Consider the following 17,955-nt stretch of genomic DNA (forward strand, 5'->3'; position numbering starts at 1 on the left):
CCATAAGGATGTAAAATTGGAAATGGGAGAGCAAAGCAACATATAATGTACTAAGTGAATCACTTCCCCATTTCATTGATTGCACATTAGGAAGGAAGAATGCCTCCAATAGGTTGAAGAGGTGACTCAAGCACTAATTGGAAACAAGATATGTCCTTCTTAAGTAATATAATGAATGAATGAAATGAAAATGATTAGGTGATGCAATTGATCTAATGGGAAAGACATTGAAATGTTGTTGAAAATAGACTGTAACAAACAAAGAATGGTTGAAATTGATAGAAATGAAAATTAGATGACGAAACAAACCTATGACAGAAATATTACAAAAAGTGGTCAGGACAGATCAAGTTTGGCAATGTGCCACAGGGACAGGTCAAGTTTGGCAATGTGTCCTTGGTGTTTTAAGCTAAATATTTCACACACCCTATAGTTGTTCCTATTATTTTTAGATCCAAATTTGTAGCTCCATAACATATTCCTACATATAGAAAAATGGGAGAAAGGTTGTGGAAAGGGGTTTTCCTTGGTCAAACCCTTGTTTACGAATCAACATTGAAATATAAAAGAAATTGCATAAAGAAAGGTGTGTAAAAGGGCAAATCGTTGATTCACCTTGCATAAACCCTCACGAGAAGATGTAAAAATCACTCAAATTTATGAAGATGCTTGTGTTGGCAATTTGGCTAAGGTAGACATTGGATGGTGTCATTTATGGTAACACTGTTAGCATGAATGTTGATGATACTACATTGAGGGAGTATCCTAAGCATTGGAGAGTATTGACATTTTGCATTCATGATTGTGTTTGTCATTGATGTCAACATAGCAGTAAGTCTATGAAGACTAATAAAGTAACAGACATAGATCTTAGTTGTACGGACAATGTTTTGATTGTCTGGTGATGCTCGATCAAGGACATGTTGTATCTGGTGTCCTGATGTCAAGGTTTAATGTGCTTTATCTGAGTCGAAGATGTACAAAAGATATGCCTAATTTACAGAGAGAAGTATAGAGACATAGTACCTGAGAAGCAATTTCTGATATTTGTATTATATATTCTAACAGAGATATAATATGGAGATGCATGGTCAGCCAGTGACATACGATAGTCTGATGATGACATCAGCGAATGCACAAGTCCTAGTGTCGCGCATGTGAGAAGTTGTATAGATTGTGAGCTGATAGTGCTATTGTAATTATGAATTAATTAATTATCTTATTATAATTAATTGGGAAAGCCTCAAGGCCGACTCAAAGAATTATTTTGAAGATATGGTATAGGAAAGATATTTTCCCTGTTTGTAAGGAGTGTTGTAATCATTGTATTGAGTGAGAAGTGAAATAAGGAGCAGAGTGTTTGGTGAATGTGAGTAAGCGATCCAAGGGATTATTGGATGCAAGATTTGTGATCTGGTTACAAGATCAAAAGGAACATGAGTTTGGTTGCTAGGATAGAGCAAGAGGAAGGAGTAGTACTATTCATTTCTATTATTCTCCAAGGAATAATGCAAAGATCATTGGTCTTTCCTTGAAGTTGTTTGGACAATGGGTCCATCTATCTTCCACAACTCCGAACAGGGTTGGAATCTCTTAATAGGGATTCAAAGTCTCCTAATAGGGACTGATATGTACTGAATGTTGTTATAGATTCCTAACAAGGTCCATCCTCTAACAATGAATATTTATATTAGTACATCATCTTGCAAGTACCATCTCCACCGGGGTTTTCCCTCAGATCAAGGGTTTCCCTAGTTAACATATCTGGTGGTGTTATTGTCTATGAGTATCTTGTTGTGGTTTCTGATTATATTGCTCATATGGTTAAAGTTTAATAAGGTTGATAATTGTGATATTAGTTGGATAACTGATTCACACCCCCCCGCCTCTCAATTATATTGGTGGATTATATATTCTAACAATTGGCATTAGAGCTTTAGGTCCTTGAAGAAAAAGCTTAACAACTTTTAGAGATTATGGCAAGAAGAGATAGTCCAAAGTTAGATAGAGGAAATTTTGACACCTAGAAGATTGAGCTTTTTGGTGAGATATCGGAATTGTGTATAGAATAGAGCATTGACTTTACAGATCTAGAATTCTTTTGTTGCATACAAGAGAATAGAGACACAAGTAAAGATAGATCCAGATCTAAAGAAGACAAAAAGTTATTGATCTACTTATGAAAAGAGAGCCAGAAGGTATGGAAATTTTTGTTTGTTGGACATGTAAAGAGTTTGGTCATTTTTCATCAAGATGTCCTAAGAGAGTAAGAAAATTTAGAAAGAGTTCACTTCTTGATGAAGAAGAAGAATTTAAAGCAAGTATGGAAAGATTCTTGAATGATTGTAATGATAAAGATAATGAGCTTGAATTAGTTAAGAAAGAGGAAGTAGTAGAAGAGATAGCTTTGGTAACTATTGTTGATCCAAAGGCTAACCATGAAAATGTAGAAGTTTTCTTTGAGACTAACAATGATATGTAGAATGATGTACAAACTATTGAGCAAAGAGGAGAACAAAGATCTGAACAAGAGATGAGATAAGAGTTAAGTTGGCAACTCCTACCTCTAACAGAAACATGACAAAGAATCGCCCTCTAGAGTAGATAATTGGAAGCATAGACAAAGGAGTGATGACAAGAAACATAGTTAATGAAGAGATATGTTTGATTTCTCAAGTTGAACCTAAGAGTGCAAATGAAGCCTCCAAAGATGATCGTTGGATTCAAGCAATGAAGGAAAAACTAGATTAGATTGTGAAGAATGAAACAAGGGAACTGGTTCCTAGACCTAAAGACAAGAATGTTATAGGAACCAAATGGGCATTCAGAAATAAGATCAATGAGCAAGTTGAAGTTGTAAGGAACAAGGCTAAACTTGTGAGTAAATGATATTCACAACAAGAAGGAATAGACTATGAGGAGACATATGCCCCTGTATTCAGAATGGAAGTAGTAAGAATGTTCTTGGCTTATGCAGTGAATAAGAAGTTCAAAGTATATCAAATGGATGTTAAATGAGCCTTCTTGAATGGAGAACTTGAAGAAGAGGTTTACATTGAGAAGCCTGAAGGTTTCCCTCTGAAAAAAGACAAATATATGGTATGCAAACTAAAGAAAGCTCGATATTGATTGAAGAAAGCACTTAGAACCTAGTATGCAATGTTGGACAACTATTTGGAAAAACTTGGATTTGCTAAAGGTACGACAGATAGAAACTTTTATTTGAAAGAAATTGAGAATGGTTTGTTGATATTAGTAATATTTGTTGATGACATAATATTTGGAGGTAATGATGAAGCAAGTGATAAGTTTGCTAAAGAAATGAAGAATGAGTTTGAGATGAGCATGATAGGAGAAATTAAGTTTTTCCTAGGGTTATAGATTGTGGACAATAGTCATGACATTTTTATTTCATAAGCTAAGTACTTGAAAGATTTGTTGAAAAGGTTTGGATTGGAAAGTTGTAAGCTTGTTGATACACCTATGATAACTGGTCACAAGTTATCTAGCAAGGATGAGATACCTACATTTGAGTAGAAGAAGCACATATCCATGATTGGAGGTTTGCAATATCTAACTCACACCAGATCGAATATAGAAAATGCAGTTGGGATTATGGACCAAATATAGAAAGAGCACCAGTGGTGGAGCATTTTTTCTTGGAGGAAGATTAGTTTCTTGGCTAAGGAAGAAACAAGATTGTATTTCATAGAGTATAGCTAAGGTAGAGTATGTAGCAACAAAAAATAATTGTAATCAAGTGACATGGATGAAATAGATGTTGAAGGATATCAGGATTAGGTTTTTAGAACCTGCTATCATATACTGTGATAAGACAAGTATAGTAAGTATATCTAAGAATCATTAGTTGCATTCTAAGACTAAGCATATATCTTTGTGAGAGAAGGCAATAGAAAAATAAATTAGATTTGAATATTTGAGTACTAAAGATCATATTGCAAATATCTTTATGGACCCCTTACCTAAAGATACATTTGAGTACTTGATAGGTATGCTTGGGGTATGCCCCTACCTACTTCTGAGTAGACGATGCAGAGATTGCATTTAGATTGGATTGAATGTTGATGCTTCTTGTATGAGGGAGTATTTGTTATGCGTCGAGTCATTGAGGACTCTTGGTATTTGGTCTTGAACAATGTCTTTGGACACTTGAGCTAGTTGAAAACTAGGAGTAGTAAATTGACATAATGAGCCCTTTGTCATTGATGTCAATGGGGGAGAATATGCCTCAAAAACATTTCCTAAGTATGTATGTAGAGAAGAGTGCATGCAAATTATCACTTTATTAGGGAGATTTAAAAAGATTCATGTAAGAAAGAAGGAATATCTCTATGGGGGAGATATGTAGCATGAGGAATTTTGATGTATGGTGAGTTGTCTATTGTGAACAACTATTGCCGATCCTAAGAAGAAGCAGAATAGAGCAATGTTCCAAAGGTTTTCAAATTTGATTGATGAAGAGGATTTGAAAAGATAAAAACATCAACAAAGTACTATTTAGGTACTCTTGGAACTTAGATGTTTTTCATCTATGTTTCCATCAATGCCAAAGGGGGATATTGTTAGCATGAGTGATGATGATACTATAATGGGGGAGTATCCTAAGCATTAGAGAGCATTGACATGTTGCATTCATGACTGTGTTTGTCATTGATGTCAATATAGCAGTAAGTCTATGAAGACTGGTGAAGTAGTAGAAAAATATCTTAGTTGTACGAACAATTTTTTTAATGTCTGGTGATGTGCGGTCAAAGACATGTTGTACTTGGTGTCTTGATGTTAAGGTTTAATGTGTAGTACCCGAGTCAAAGATGTACGAAAGATATGCCTAATTTATAGAGAGTAGTACAGAGACAGAGTACCTGAGAAGAAATTTTTGATGTTTGTACTATATCTTCTAATAGAGATATAATTTGGAGATGCATGGTCAACTAGTGATATACAACAGTTTGATGATGACATCAACAAATGTACAAGTCCTAGTGTTGCACATGTGAGAAATTGTATAGATTGTGAGATGACAGTGCTATTGTAATTATGAATTAATTAACTATCTTATTATAATTAATTGGGAGAGCCTCAAGGCTGACTCAAAGAATTATTTTGAAGATATAGTATAAAGGAAAGATGTTTTCCCTATTTGTAAGCAGTGTTGTGATCATAGTATTGAGTGAGAAGTGCAAAAAGGAGTAGAGTGTTTGGTGAATGCAAGTAAGCAATCCAAGGGATTATTGGATGCAAGATTTGTGATCTGGTTACAAGATCAAAAGGAGAAAAAGTCCAGTTGACAAGATAGAGAAAGAGGAAGGAGTGGTACTATTCATTTCTATTATTCTGCAAGGAATAATACAAAGATCATTTGGACAATGGGTTCATTGGTCTTTCCCTAAAGTTGTTTGGACAGTGGGTCCATCTGTCTTACAAAACTCCTAATAGGGTTGGCACAACTCCTAACAGGGTTGGAATCTCCTAATATGGATTCAAAGTCTCTTAACAGGGACTGATATGTACTAAATATTGTTATAGACTCCTAACAGGGTCCATCCTCTAACAAGGAATATTTATATTAGTACATCATCTTGTGGATGTCATCCCCATCGAGGTTTTCCCTATGATCGAGGGTTTCCCTAGTTAACATATCTAGTGTCATTGGGTATGAGTATCTTGTGGTGGTTTTTGATTATATTGCTCATATAGTTAAACTTTAATAAGGGTGATAGTTGTGATATTAGTTGGATAATTGATTCACCCCCCCTCTCAGTTATATTGATGGACTATATATTCTAACAATATATTCAGTAAGATCCTTATGGATGTGGAACAATTATAGAATAAACTAGAAGAAGCTCTTGAGCAGATTGATATTCTTACTAAAGAAAGAGATGTTTTGAAAGAAATATATGAGGATGCAAAGGACTACATTGGAAAGCTGAAAGACAATATTGATCACCTCAAGTCCAAGAAAGAGCCTAAGGATCAAATCAAGGATAGTGATGAAGTTTCAAGACTAAAGAAAGAAAATGAGATCTTCAAGCATAAACTAAAAATTACTGATCTAAAATTGAGCTTATAGAAAGATGATAGCAAAGTTGAGTTAGATTTGAAATCTGAGAGTGCTGATCTAAGATCCAACCTTACGAAAGTCACATATGATCTTGAATCTATTAAATGTAGTATGCAAGACTTGATAATTATAATATTATTATGAAAGGAGAGTTAGCTTAGTCTAAGCAACAAAATGATAGCAAAGTTGAGTTAGATTTGAAATCTGAGAGTGTTGATCTAAGATCCAACCTTATGAAAGTCACATATGATCTTGAATCTATTAAATGTAGTATGCAAGACTTGATAATTATAATATTAATATGAAAGGAGAGGTTATATTCTAGTAGTGAAAACATTGATGAATATATGTCTATTTAGAGACCTTTTAATGATAAGACTAGTCTTGGATATTTCATTGGAGAAAAGTCAGCTAAGAAATCCGAAGCTAGAAAGGAACCTAATCTTAAGATACATTGGCCTATTCGAGAAAAATAAGATCTAAACAAGATTGAGTCAAATAAATTTGTTGATGCACATAAGGAAATTGAACAAGTTAATCAACCTAAACAAGTTCTTGAACCTAAGCAATCTAAGAAAATTGAATCGCCTAAGGAAGTAAGATATGAATTCAAAGGTAGATGTTATGCATGTAATGAAGTTGGTCATATAAAATGGGACTACACAAGTAAGTCATATAAACCTATTACTAATTTCTATTTTATAATTGTCATAGTTTTGGTCATAGAGTGGTAAATTGTAAGAAACCTAAGTTTGATAATAGTAATAGAAATAACATAATGTTTAGAGGCACTATCCTTGCAAGAAAAAGATCAAAAGAAGGAAATAATAGAGCAAGGGATAACATTGTATGTTACAAGTGTAACAACTTTGGACATATTACTAGAAATTGCAGAACACTTGTAAACGAGCCTAGACCCAGATTTGGAAACGATGCACTAGTATGCCATTTATGCAAAAATTTTGGTCATATAGCAAGATTTTATAGAATGGACATGAGGAACAACAATAGGAATCCAAACTTTAGACAGAATATGAACATGAATGTCAGAAAAACCAATAGCAACAATGATAATTAGAAAGACAATATAAAGGAACATGTAGAAGAATTTAAAGATGTATTTGTCAAAGCTAAAGATCCATCTAGTTCACATGTGGTATTAGAAGAATAGTCAAATCAAACATTTGAAGGCATAATGTAGTCAATGATTGTATTTGATTCATCCTATTTGAATTAAGTATTTTCCATAAGTGATCGGGCATCAAAGAGGTAGAAGTGATGACAGAAAGTGAGTTAAGGTTTGCACAATTAGTGTGAGGTACAATTTGATGTTTTAAGCCATGGTTAAGAGCAAAGATAGTTTGGAGATTGTATGTGAGTGTGTGAAAGAAATCAAGTTGTCTAGTAATCAGATTTTTGTTGTTGTTGATTGCATACTTATGCTATCAATGCAACAATTTAATGGATGAAATTGAGTTATGGAGTACTATTTGATCATGCAAGAGTTAAAGAAATGTTTTGGAGTGAATTTGAAGCAAAATTGAAGGAGTTTTCAAGTGTGAGTAGATAGAAGCCCTAGTTATGTGGAAACTAGGTTTTTATTGTGTGAGAAGTTGTAAATTGAAGCTTTAATACGAGAAATAGAAAATCCAATAGTCTATGATATAAGTGAGCATTCTAGGTATAAGTTTAAGAAGCACCCTTATGTGTCTTTGGAAGATGATCCCTTAGGAGCATTTTTGCAAGGTCCACACAATGTTTTACATGTTGAAGATATTAGAGCATAAATACATTGTAAGTTTGAAAACATTGGAGATAGTGACATACATCAAGATGTAGACCTAGTGTGCAATAATGATATCTCTAAAACATGAGTTGGAACATCTGAGTGGTTTGAATATTGTTAAGCATATGTTCTATACATATTTTGACAATCACGAGTTTAGTAGAATCATTCTGAGTAGAATTCATGAAGGTATATTTTGGGTAGGAGATATCCTTGTCATGATTGATAATGATATGATTCACAAACTTACTAGTCTAAGTAATGAATGATGCAATCCTGTAAATGAGAAGAATGTGAAGAAGTTAGTGGAGAGAAACCTCAAAATGAAATCTGATGGTAGGAATATACGAATTGACCTAATAACTAAAATTGATGTAAGAGTTATTAGCAAGATTATTGGGTACAATATGATAGTTAAGAAGGAGAAAGTAAACATGTGTGAATTTGTGAAACAATAGTTTCTAGATAATGTTGAAAAGTTGAAGAAAAAAAAGAATGATGTATTCAAATTTGATTCTTTACTGACACATCTATTCTTTCAAGTTATTAGAAATTTCCCTAGTATGCCTGACAAGGAATGGAATGGTAATATATGCACAATGAGTATGATAACACAATATTACATAAAGAAATCAGAGGAAAGGATAATTGATGATATAACAAGAATGATGAAGAGTTTCCAGTCAACAATGAAACAAAGATTCAGAATTCCACCTGCTTTAGTTGAGAAGTGCAAAAATGATATTTGCTTCATGGTAGAGACAAATGTTACCTATATGGAAGTAGTGGAGCCCACAGTCAAATTCATTGACCCTATGGGTTATGAGATGATAGAAGAGTTGATTGAAGATTATATGAAGATCATTATAGAATCTAATAGAGATGAGGAATGTCCTAGATAGGGCACTTATGAGGAAAATGTTAAGGAAATTCATAGTGAACTTCATAGCAAAGATATCAAGAGGAAAGATGAGAAGAAAATTGATGTAATGCTGAAGGAATCAAGAATGACAAGGGAAGAGTATAAAGAGGTAGTGGGAATAGCTATGTAAATGAGGGCTAGTGGTCAAGCAAAAGTCTTGATGGCTAAAACCCTAGCAGTTGAAGTTGGGACTTCACAAGGAGTTATAGTGGTAGGACAAGCAATGAATGAAATGTATGATTAGTATCCCAAGTACAACTTGCTATTGTATGGACAATACACAAGAAAAAATATGAAGAGGACATTAGTATAACAAAGGTTCAATTAGTGACCCCTCTTAGCACCAGGAAGTCTACAAGGTTAACAAAAGTAAAGAAAGAACAATATGGACCAACTCCCAAGAAGAGAACAAAGAAAATGTCCAGTGGACCAAGAAAAAGAAGGAAAACACTACAAATAGTTGAATTAGATGAGTCTGAATAAGAAAAAGTAGAGGACAATCCAATAGAAAAAGTAGAATCAGAGGTGAAGAAATTCTTTGGTAAGAAATCCTAGAAGGCAAAGGTTGAGAATTTGAATGTTCAAATTATTGATAAAAGAAATTTTGCACAATTGATCAAATACTATGATTTGTATAGTAATATTGATAGACTACAATTAGAGAATGCAGTAGTCAGACATATGATATTGGTGAATAACAAATTTGAAGATATATAAAAGGATATACCACAAAACTTGTACAATAGATTGATAAATAGAAAAAGAAGAGTAGTTGATGAAGATAGAGGAATTAGATAAAACTAGATCAAAAAATTATGTGAAATAAATAGTAATGATGACATGGAGCGAATGATCAAGGGTATTGAGCCCTTGCTAAGAAACAAAAAGAGAGCAATTCTTTTGATGGGTAGAAATTATGAAAAAGTGAATAAGGAGATAGGACAAGAAATTGTAAAATTCATTACTTCTACACCTAGTGTTGTGTAGACAAGCAAAGTTTTAGGGGAAGAAATCCCTATGGTAGAAGAGAAGATATTATTAGCTAAGTCTGGAACAGTGACAAAGAAGTCTATAGAGACTATACCTGCATTTGTATCAGTTGTTGAGGTAGCCAAGGATACATAAATGACATAATCAACTCCGCAAGTGATCATTGGTACTGATACCATTCAAGTGGATAATACAAAGATCACCATAGATGATGAAGATGATCCTTTCAAAGATTAAGAGGAAAAGTTGTTGTTAACAATTTGGTTGATTACACCAATTCCAAAAATGAAGAGGAAAATGAGGAAAATAAACCAAAGGAGGAGGAAGATATAAAGAAAGAAGAAGAAAAGTTAGAGGTAGAAAAGAAGAAGAAATTAGAAGAAGATGAGAAGGAAATATTGGAAGAAGAAGACATGAAGAAAAGAGAAGAAGAACTAAAGAAAGAAAAAGAAGAGGAAAAAAAGGTTAGAGGAAAAAAAGGTTAGAGGAAAAAGAGAGAAAGATGCAAGAAGAAGAAAAAGAAAAGGAGAAACAAACAAACAAACAAACAAAGGAAGACACCTTAGAAAGGTAAGACTCCTCTAGTATCAACTTTGGATAACTTATCTAATGATGATGATCATCTAGGCCTGATGTCATCCTTAAGCAAGCTATTTGAGAAGAATAAAAATGCAAAGAGCTTGGAGAAAACTTTGGGAGAATTATTAGATAAATTTTAGGAAGTTATGTCTATTAGGATAATAGAAAATGATCCTCAATAGAGAGTAGTTGAGCTAATAAATGCTTTTGATAGTCAATTTACTTAGTTGGTAGAGGTAGTAGCAAGTCAAGCTCAAATAAAACATGATGCACAACTATTTGATATAGTGTGTACTAATGTAAGGAGTGATTTGCAGATAGTTGATTCTTGCATCAAGGAACTAGGGAGATGTCTAGAGGAAGGAAGAAAATAATATGGTCAATGTACTCTATCATACAATAATATCAAAGACATAAATGATGAATTTGGTGCTAAGTTAAATGAACTACAAGTTTTGACAAACATACTACAACAGTTAGACACCAAGGTAGAATATCTTGAGGTGGAAATTGCACAAGTTCATGATGACATCAAAATCATTGAATTAATAAAAGAGAACTTGATAAAGAGGTTCTCTTTGTTAAGAGAGTACCTAACTTTGAAGATAAGAAATATGTAGAAGTAACTTGAAGAATGTCCTGTAGCCAAGACATCATATGCAAAAATTGTATATACAAATTTGAATGTAGTGGAGGTAGCATCCTATGGCCTATGTGCACTACTCAGCATATAAGAAGCAATCAAGGACACCTAGAAGAAGGAATTTGAGAGATTAAAAATAAGCTTTGCAGATTGTATTTCAAGAGTTGCAAATTCAGCATGAGGGAAAGGTAACACACATTTTTGAATTGTACATAAATTTTGGCATCTTTGTCATTGATGTCAAAGGGGAGAGAGAAGAGTAAAGAAAATTGTATAGATGTATATAGATATGTATGAAAGGGAGAGATAATATTGAATGTAAGGAGAATAGTAAAAGGGGGAGTTCTATAACATAATTAAGAGATATAAGGAAAGATGGTTAAAATGTAATTATCCACAGTTTTGAAATTTTGTTAAGGCCAAGTTTTGTAGGGTTTTGAAGTTGTAAATTTTTAGGACTTAGCCAGTTTTTCCATATGTTGCCATCAATGCCAAATGGGGATATTGTTGGAAATTTGGATATGGTAGACATTGGATGTTGTCATTTATGGAAAAATATCTTCTGTATGAAGAGGACATACTATGAGGAATGAGTTATGGTATTTATACTTAGAAAATTGTCTAAGTATCACTTAGCTTATCTTGTAGAATAGTTAGAGTTTTGATCAACGCAATTTATGTAAGTCATATTGGCACAGGCACACTTGAGGATGTATAATATAAAGTATGAGGATTCTATAGTCAAGTCGACACAATAGTACAAACAATATGACAAGAGTTATGATTAGATTACCAGTTACGACAATACACATGTAGAACAAAGTATAACAGAGAAATAGGTATTTTGGGTTAAGGAATTATTATTTTTACAAAATAATTACTTAACTAATTAGGGAAAACATTTTGTATGCTAACCCTAAGTTAGAAAAATATTATTTTATATTTTTTAAAGTGTAATAAGACATGAAGGCTGATAATTTGTAAATTAGCAATGTATAAAGGAAAGATTCTGAACATGGAGTTTTGGTGATGCATGTATGTATTATGTGATGTTCAAAATCTAATGTTTGATAAGAGGAATGCTAATTTTGTGAGAATCAAAGGCAGTATAAGATATTGAAGATATTATTAGCAGTATCAAGAGGGTTTTGTATCTATCTCTTTGTATTAAACAAACTAAATTGTATATTGCATGTTTAGACAATGGGCTCATCTTGCATACATTTTGTATTTGTATATTACAAATCCTAAAAGGTTTGAGGCTTCTAACAAGGCCTTGTCCTCTTACAAGGACCAAGACACTATATAGATGTAATAGACTCCTAACAAGGTCAATATCTTTCACAAGACACTTTTGATTAGTGGATCATTTTGTGGGTACCATCGTCGCCAGGGTTTCCCTAGTTAACAAAATATGGTGTTATGAGTTCTCTTATTGCATAGTTATGTTTACTATTCAACATAGTTAGTTTACTTTCATATGCAAGCTATAAGATTGTTAATTATATCCAGTTTTGGGCTAAAGTTTGTAAAATATTGATTCACCCCCCCTCTCAGTATTTCCTATTTCTAATAGCTTGTATGTGTGTTTGGAATAGACAAAAAGTTGACCTTGGAATACAATGTGGAATCAAGGATGGTCTAAGAAATTCATAGATATATGATTGCCACTCCTAGATATTGAATGTAATTATGCTTGATAACACATATAAAGAGAAGAGAGAAGGATGTATGAATGAATCAATCTTCTTTCTTGGTTTGAGAATTCCTCAAATTGGCCATCATAAGAGAGAAATTTGCATCAATGGAGGTCTTGAAGAATTGGAAATTTAGAGATCTTGATGTTGGATCCTTCAGATCTTGATTCCAATTGCTATTACTTGCTTGAAATCTTGATGCCTTGATTTCCAAAAATAATTTCACTTGATTGTGTATCTTAGCTTGCCTATGATTGTGGATCTTAGCTTGCATATGATTGTGGATGTGGGTAAGTGCACCGAGATGGTGTGAAAACAAGTGGCCATCTCCTAAAAAAAATCATAATGAACTCCTATTATTTAAATTTTGAAAAAAGTAGGCTTGGAAAAGTTGAGCCTTTGTCAAGCCATATTAAAAAAACACTTTAATTTTTCAAAATAAGATTGTGTTTTAAATGTTATTTTTTAGAACCCGCATTTTGGTTGTTATTTTCCATACCAAAATCAAGTTTAAAAGGAGAGAAGAGGAAGATAAAGCCCCCAAAATCCAAGCACATTCTTGTTGCTATTTAATTTTCTTTCCATTTTCATCAATTTGCAAGCATGCCACATTCACAAATAGGCAAGAATGATTTTTAATTTTTTTATTCATATTTTAATTGAATAGGGTTTGTTGAAACATTTTGAGTTATTTTTAATTACTTTTTATGTTAGATTTAGAAAATAATCCTCAAGCATGAAATAGACAACAAAGACCTCTTTAAACACAAGGAAATATTGATAATGTTGGAAACAAGTAATAAGAGAACCCCAAAATGCAACCCCACAACAAGAAAACCTAGTAAAACTGAATCCAAACCCTTTACGTCCTCCAATAGGTAATGTTGATAATACACAAAAGGACTTTATCAATTACCTTGAACAAAAAATTACACAAATATCCATGTATTAGTTAATAGGTTGAGGCCATGTAGTCTTACACACCACTCATCCCTTGCCACTACTATAGAAAAAATGGCCAATAGTACAAATGAGGTGTCCAAGGAGATTACAACATGGGGTTCAAGGAGGGATAGATGTTGTACATTTTAAAACAAAGCGATATGTAAAGATGACATATACGCTTTGTTCATTGATCCTATTAGTTATAACTCCCTAGAAGTAACTGCAAATCAATTTCCCATACATTGGTGTATTCATAATAGGATGAGAGATGCATTTTGGGATAAGTGGTATATGGTCTTTGACCAACCAACCGGTAATAATTGTGAGCTGCGATTATATTTTTTGTGAAAGCTATAATATGAGTTTATCCTTGATGAGAAGCCAACTTACTTTGACACCCAATAGTTTCAAGGTAGAGGGAGAGGCTTTGTGTATAATAGAGTTGGGGGGCATAGGTTAGTAGAGCCACAACATAAGAGGCATCTAACTAAAAAAACCGTATTTTATTTTGCAATTATGGTAGTAGTGAAGGAGTCTATGGATTTACATACCCTTTAGAAAGCTACAACATTGTCTGATGTCATTATTAATCATGACACATAGTTAGCTAAGAAGAAGTATGGATTAACACCTGCACTAGCTCCATGATCATTAGATTCTTTATTTGGCCTATCCCTTCTCATTGAGCTTATGTTCTCCTACTATCAAGGTATATGTGTTGGGGTAGATACCGACGCGAATGAGGATGGTTTGACATCCCATTCAAGTATACATTATGGGAGTTGATGTTAGGCATTTATTCCTAAGAATGTGGCCTTCACAATGACCTACTGACGATGGTGTTTCCTAGGAGCTAGACATAGGTATATTTATTTGTGTTTTGACTTGTTATTAATTAATCACGTAAATATTATTATATAAATTTTTATTTAGAAAACAAATTAAATTAGTAAGTGAATAATATGCATTGTAGGGTGTTGTAGGTGATACTACAAGTACACCACATAGTTCTCGTTCGACTAGGTGTGCATAGGTAGCTTCAACACACGAGGTATAAATTTTAAATATTCATAGAAATAGAATAATTTCTTGGTGCCAAGATTTCTTTTCATAATATGTATATTTATTTGGTGTTTTATAGGGCTTGTTGAGGGTTCATATGTATAAGGTTAATGATGTGACACTTTTTTCCATTAACATTGGCCTACAAAGCTTTGTAGTATCATATTTTTAACACCTCTTATTTATAGTATTATCTAAACCCATATGTTATCATTTTGTTTCTCTTATGTTAATTTTGTCTTTGTGAGTGTAACCCCCTTGGCTCCAAGACACTGAGACAAAAAATAATTCCTCAAGGAAACCTTAAGTAAAAAAGGTAATTTAGTACAAATTTAGTTTATTTTTTGAAATGTATCATGATTAAACGTTTACATGTATACTGATGAATGCACATGTCTTACTTGTTCTATATACAAAAGCAATCAGGTTTTATAGAATTAATGAACAAACCATATGTTGTTTATGGTCAAGATCAAGAAGAGGCCACATGATTTTTATATTAAGTTTTTATTGCATTCTTGTTTGTTCAAAATCTCTTGGAAAAATTTTGCAGAGTGATATGTCCCTTGACCAATATTCAAACTAATTTTGCAAATTCTATTCCAACCCTCAAAGGTTTACTAGGTATGCTCCACACACAATCCCTCCAAGACACCAAATCTTGTCCAAACTTCCCTACTAGATCTAAAACCCTCTAGATTCTTATGAAACCTATCTAAATTTTCTCAAATATTTTTGCTCAAATAGTTTTGAAATCCTCTTTCCCTAATTTAGACACAAACCCTCACTCTTGCACTCATTAGGCCTAGTTCCTAATTGGGCTCCTAATTCACTTTTATGCCCTTAACTCCTTTTCAAAAGACACCTAGCAATTAAATAACATTTAGACACCCATTTGAAATTTATATCACATTCTCTAAAGCCTCATATCACCCCCTTAATCATTGTGTATAGACAAGCATTGTCTACCACAAAACTAGGCCTAATTAGTCCACCTTTACGAAAGAAGTACCCTTAAAACTTACAACCAAGTCCCCAAACCATGTAAAGTATTTTAGTTGGACTCCAAACCAAAGATTATGATGTTTATTTGGTTATCCATACTCTTTTAATAAGTTAACCAACAAATCCTTCGATTTAGGCCTTCCATACTAGAGCCTTCTCAAATCCCAACTTCCAAGCACTTCCAAACCCAAACTGTAGTCATTTCACCATATCCTCAACATATTCAAACATAACCTAACACAAAAAATTCCCTTATGTGGATAGGACTCTTAGACCAATACCTGCTTAGACTTGTTGATGTATACTTCACACACAACTCATATTCTTCATAACTTATCACCCCACAAATCTTGTCTTTCCTGCACAATCATGTTAGTAAAGATGTTTTACAAATATCAAGCCTATTTCACAAGGAATAGTTGTCACATAAAGTGGATGGGCCAAGTTATTCCATATTCAAATTGACCCTATGTTACCACAGACCAATCAACATAATTAATTGAAATGTGACCTTAGACTAGTACAAAAATATGAAATGGAAATATTAATGTGGGAATGAGTTAATGGGAAACAAGATAATGAGAGAGGGGGGGTGAATCGGGATCTTAAACTTTTATCTTCAAAAGCAATTTAATGAATTCACACCTAATTCATCTCATATAATAGATCTACCATTAAAATTGTAATGCTAAAACATAAATGAAATACATCACATTCATGAAAGATTTCAACATATAACACAATGATTTGGTAACCTAGAAGCACTTCAATGTGAAGGTAAAATTGGGGTGGGCATGAAACCCACAAATCTTTATTGTTGCAACAATAAAGTTAAACTATTATAGTCACAATGTTTGATCATAAGATATGATCTACCTTGTGAGGGGTCTACTGTATTAAAAGCTTTAGAGATTGTTAGATCTCACCTTGTTAAATGATTTTACACTCACAATGAAGTAAGGACTTTATTAGGAGGTTTACATGGGTATGTTAAAACCACTCTATTAAGAGAATTACATTGACTCAATTAACAATAAGTAATTCAATACCCAACCCTTAATTTTCTCTATAAGCTAGTCTTGGATCTCCTCTTTACTATATCTTTGATATGATCTCCTAATTTAATAACTTTTTTCAATCCTTCATTTTCTGATTGCTCTCTATCTGATTTTCTTTCAAACTTAGTCTTCTCTTCTTCACATGTGCATACACCCAATCATTCCTTCCTTCATACTCGCATAAATTCTAGGGTTAGAATCCTTCTTAAATAGATGTTCTGTAAACATTATAGATCTTGATTGATGGCTTAAAATTCATCATCCTTTTCCATTTCTATCTAATTTTTTGATTGGTTGAATTTCATGCCTTGGGATCATTACCTTATGTAATGATGTGTGATCATCTCCTTGGCTAACTCTACAAATATTAAATGTCATATAAAAGTTGGCCAAAATGGTTTACATATGTGTTTGTGCCATTACAAACTCATATACCAAAACTAAAATGCTCGACACTTGAATGCTCTGACACTCAATCATGTAAAATTCTTCATGCTATCACTCAGCTTCTATATACCTACTTTCTTGGTAATCATTAACTTGTCAATGTGCTTGGTTCAAACTATATTTTTTGGCGCATACATGTGCTCGGTTCAAACTATATTTCTTAGTGCATACATGTGCTTGATCTCAATTGAATACTTGACAATCACTATCTTGTTTAGTATAAGCTTTGTATGCTCAACCTTTACTAGATAATTTGGTCGTAGTGGTGACCATGTAAGCTTTCCTAGTAAATGACTTAGTGTTTGGACACTAATAGACAACATAGACTTAGAGATCAACAATCTCCCCCTTTAACATTAGTGGCAAAAAACTTTGTCATGAATAATAATTTCTTTCAAAATGAGTACTCCCCCTGAGACCATAGTTTGAACCTACAAAATTTGATATTTGATCCTTAATCTGCTCATTACTTATCTCCCCTTTTCTTATTCTTCATACTATATCCTCCTTGTTTTTGTCACTGATGGAACTTGGGGCTACTAGGGCCAATTTATAGTTATCAAAGAATTGCTGATGATTTTCCATAATATTGGCATAGCATTTATTCCATCTCTCCTTAACTTGATCCAAAATTTGAAACTAAATTTCTAGCTCAGAACCTAGATCAATAAATCTTTCAATGTGTGAAAAATGTGTATCTTTATTCAAAATTTTCTTGGCAACAGATACCTCCTTC

Source organism: Cupressus sempervirens, chromosome 1 (genome assembly GCF_028749045.1).
Source record: "Cupressus sempervirens isolate cs-2001-9-10 chromosome 1, ASM2874904v1, whole genome shotgun sequence".
NCBI classification, from domain to species: domain Eukaryota; kingdom Viridiplantae; phylum Streptophyta; class Pinopsida; order Cupressales; family Cupressaceae; genus Cupressus; species Cupressus sempervirens.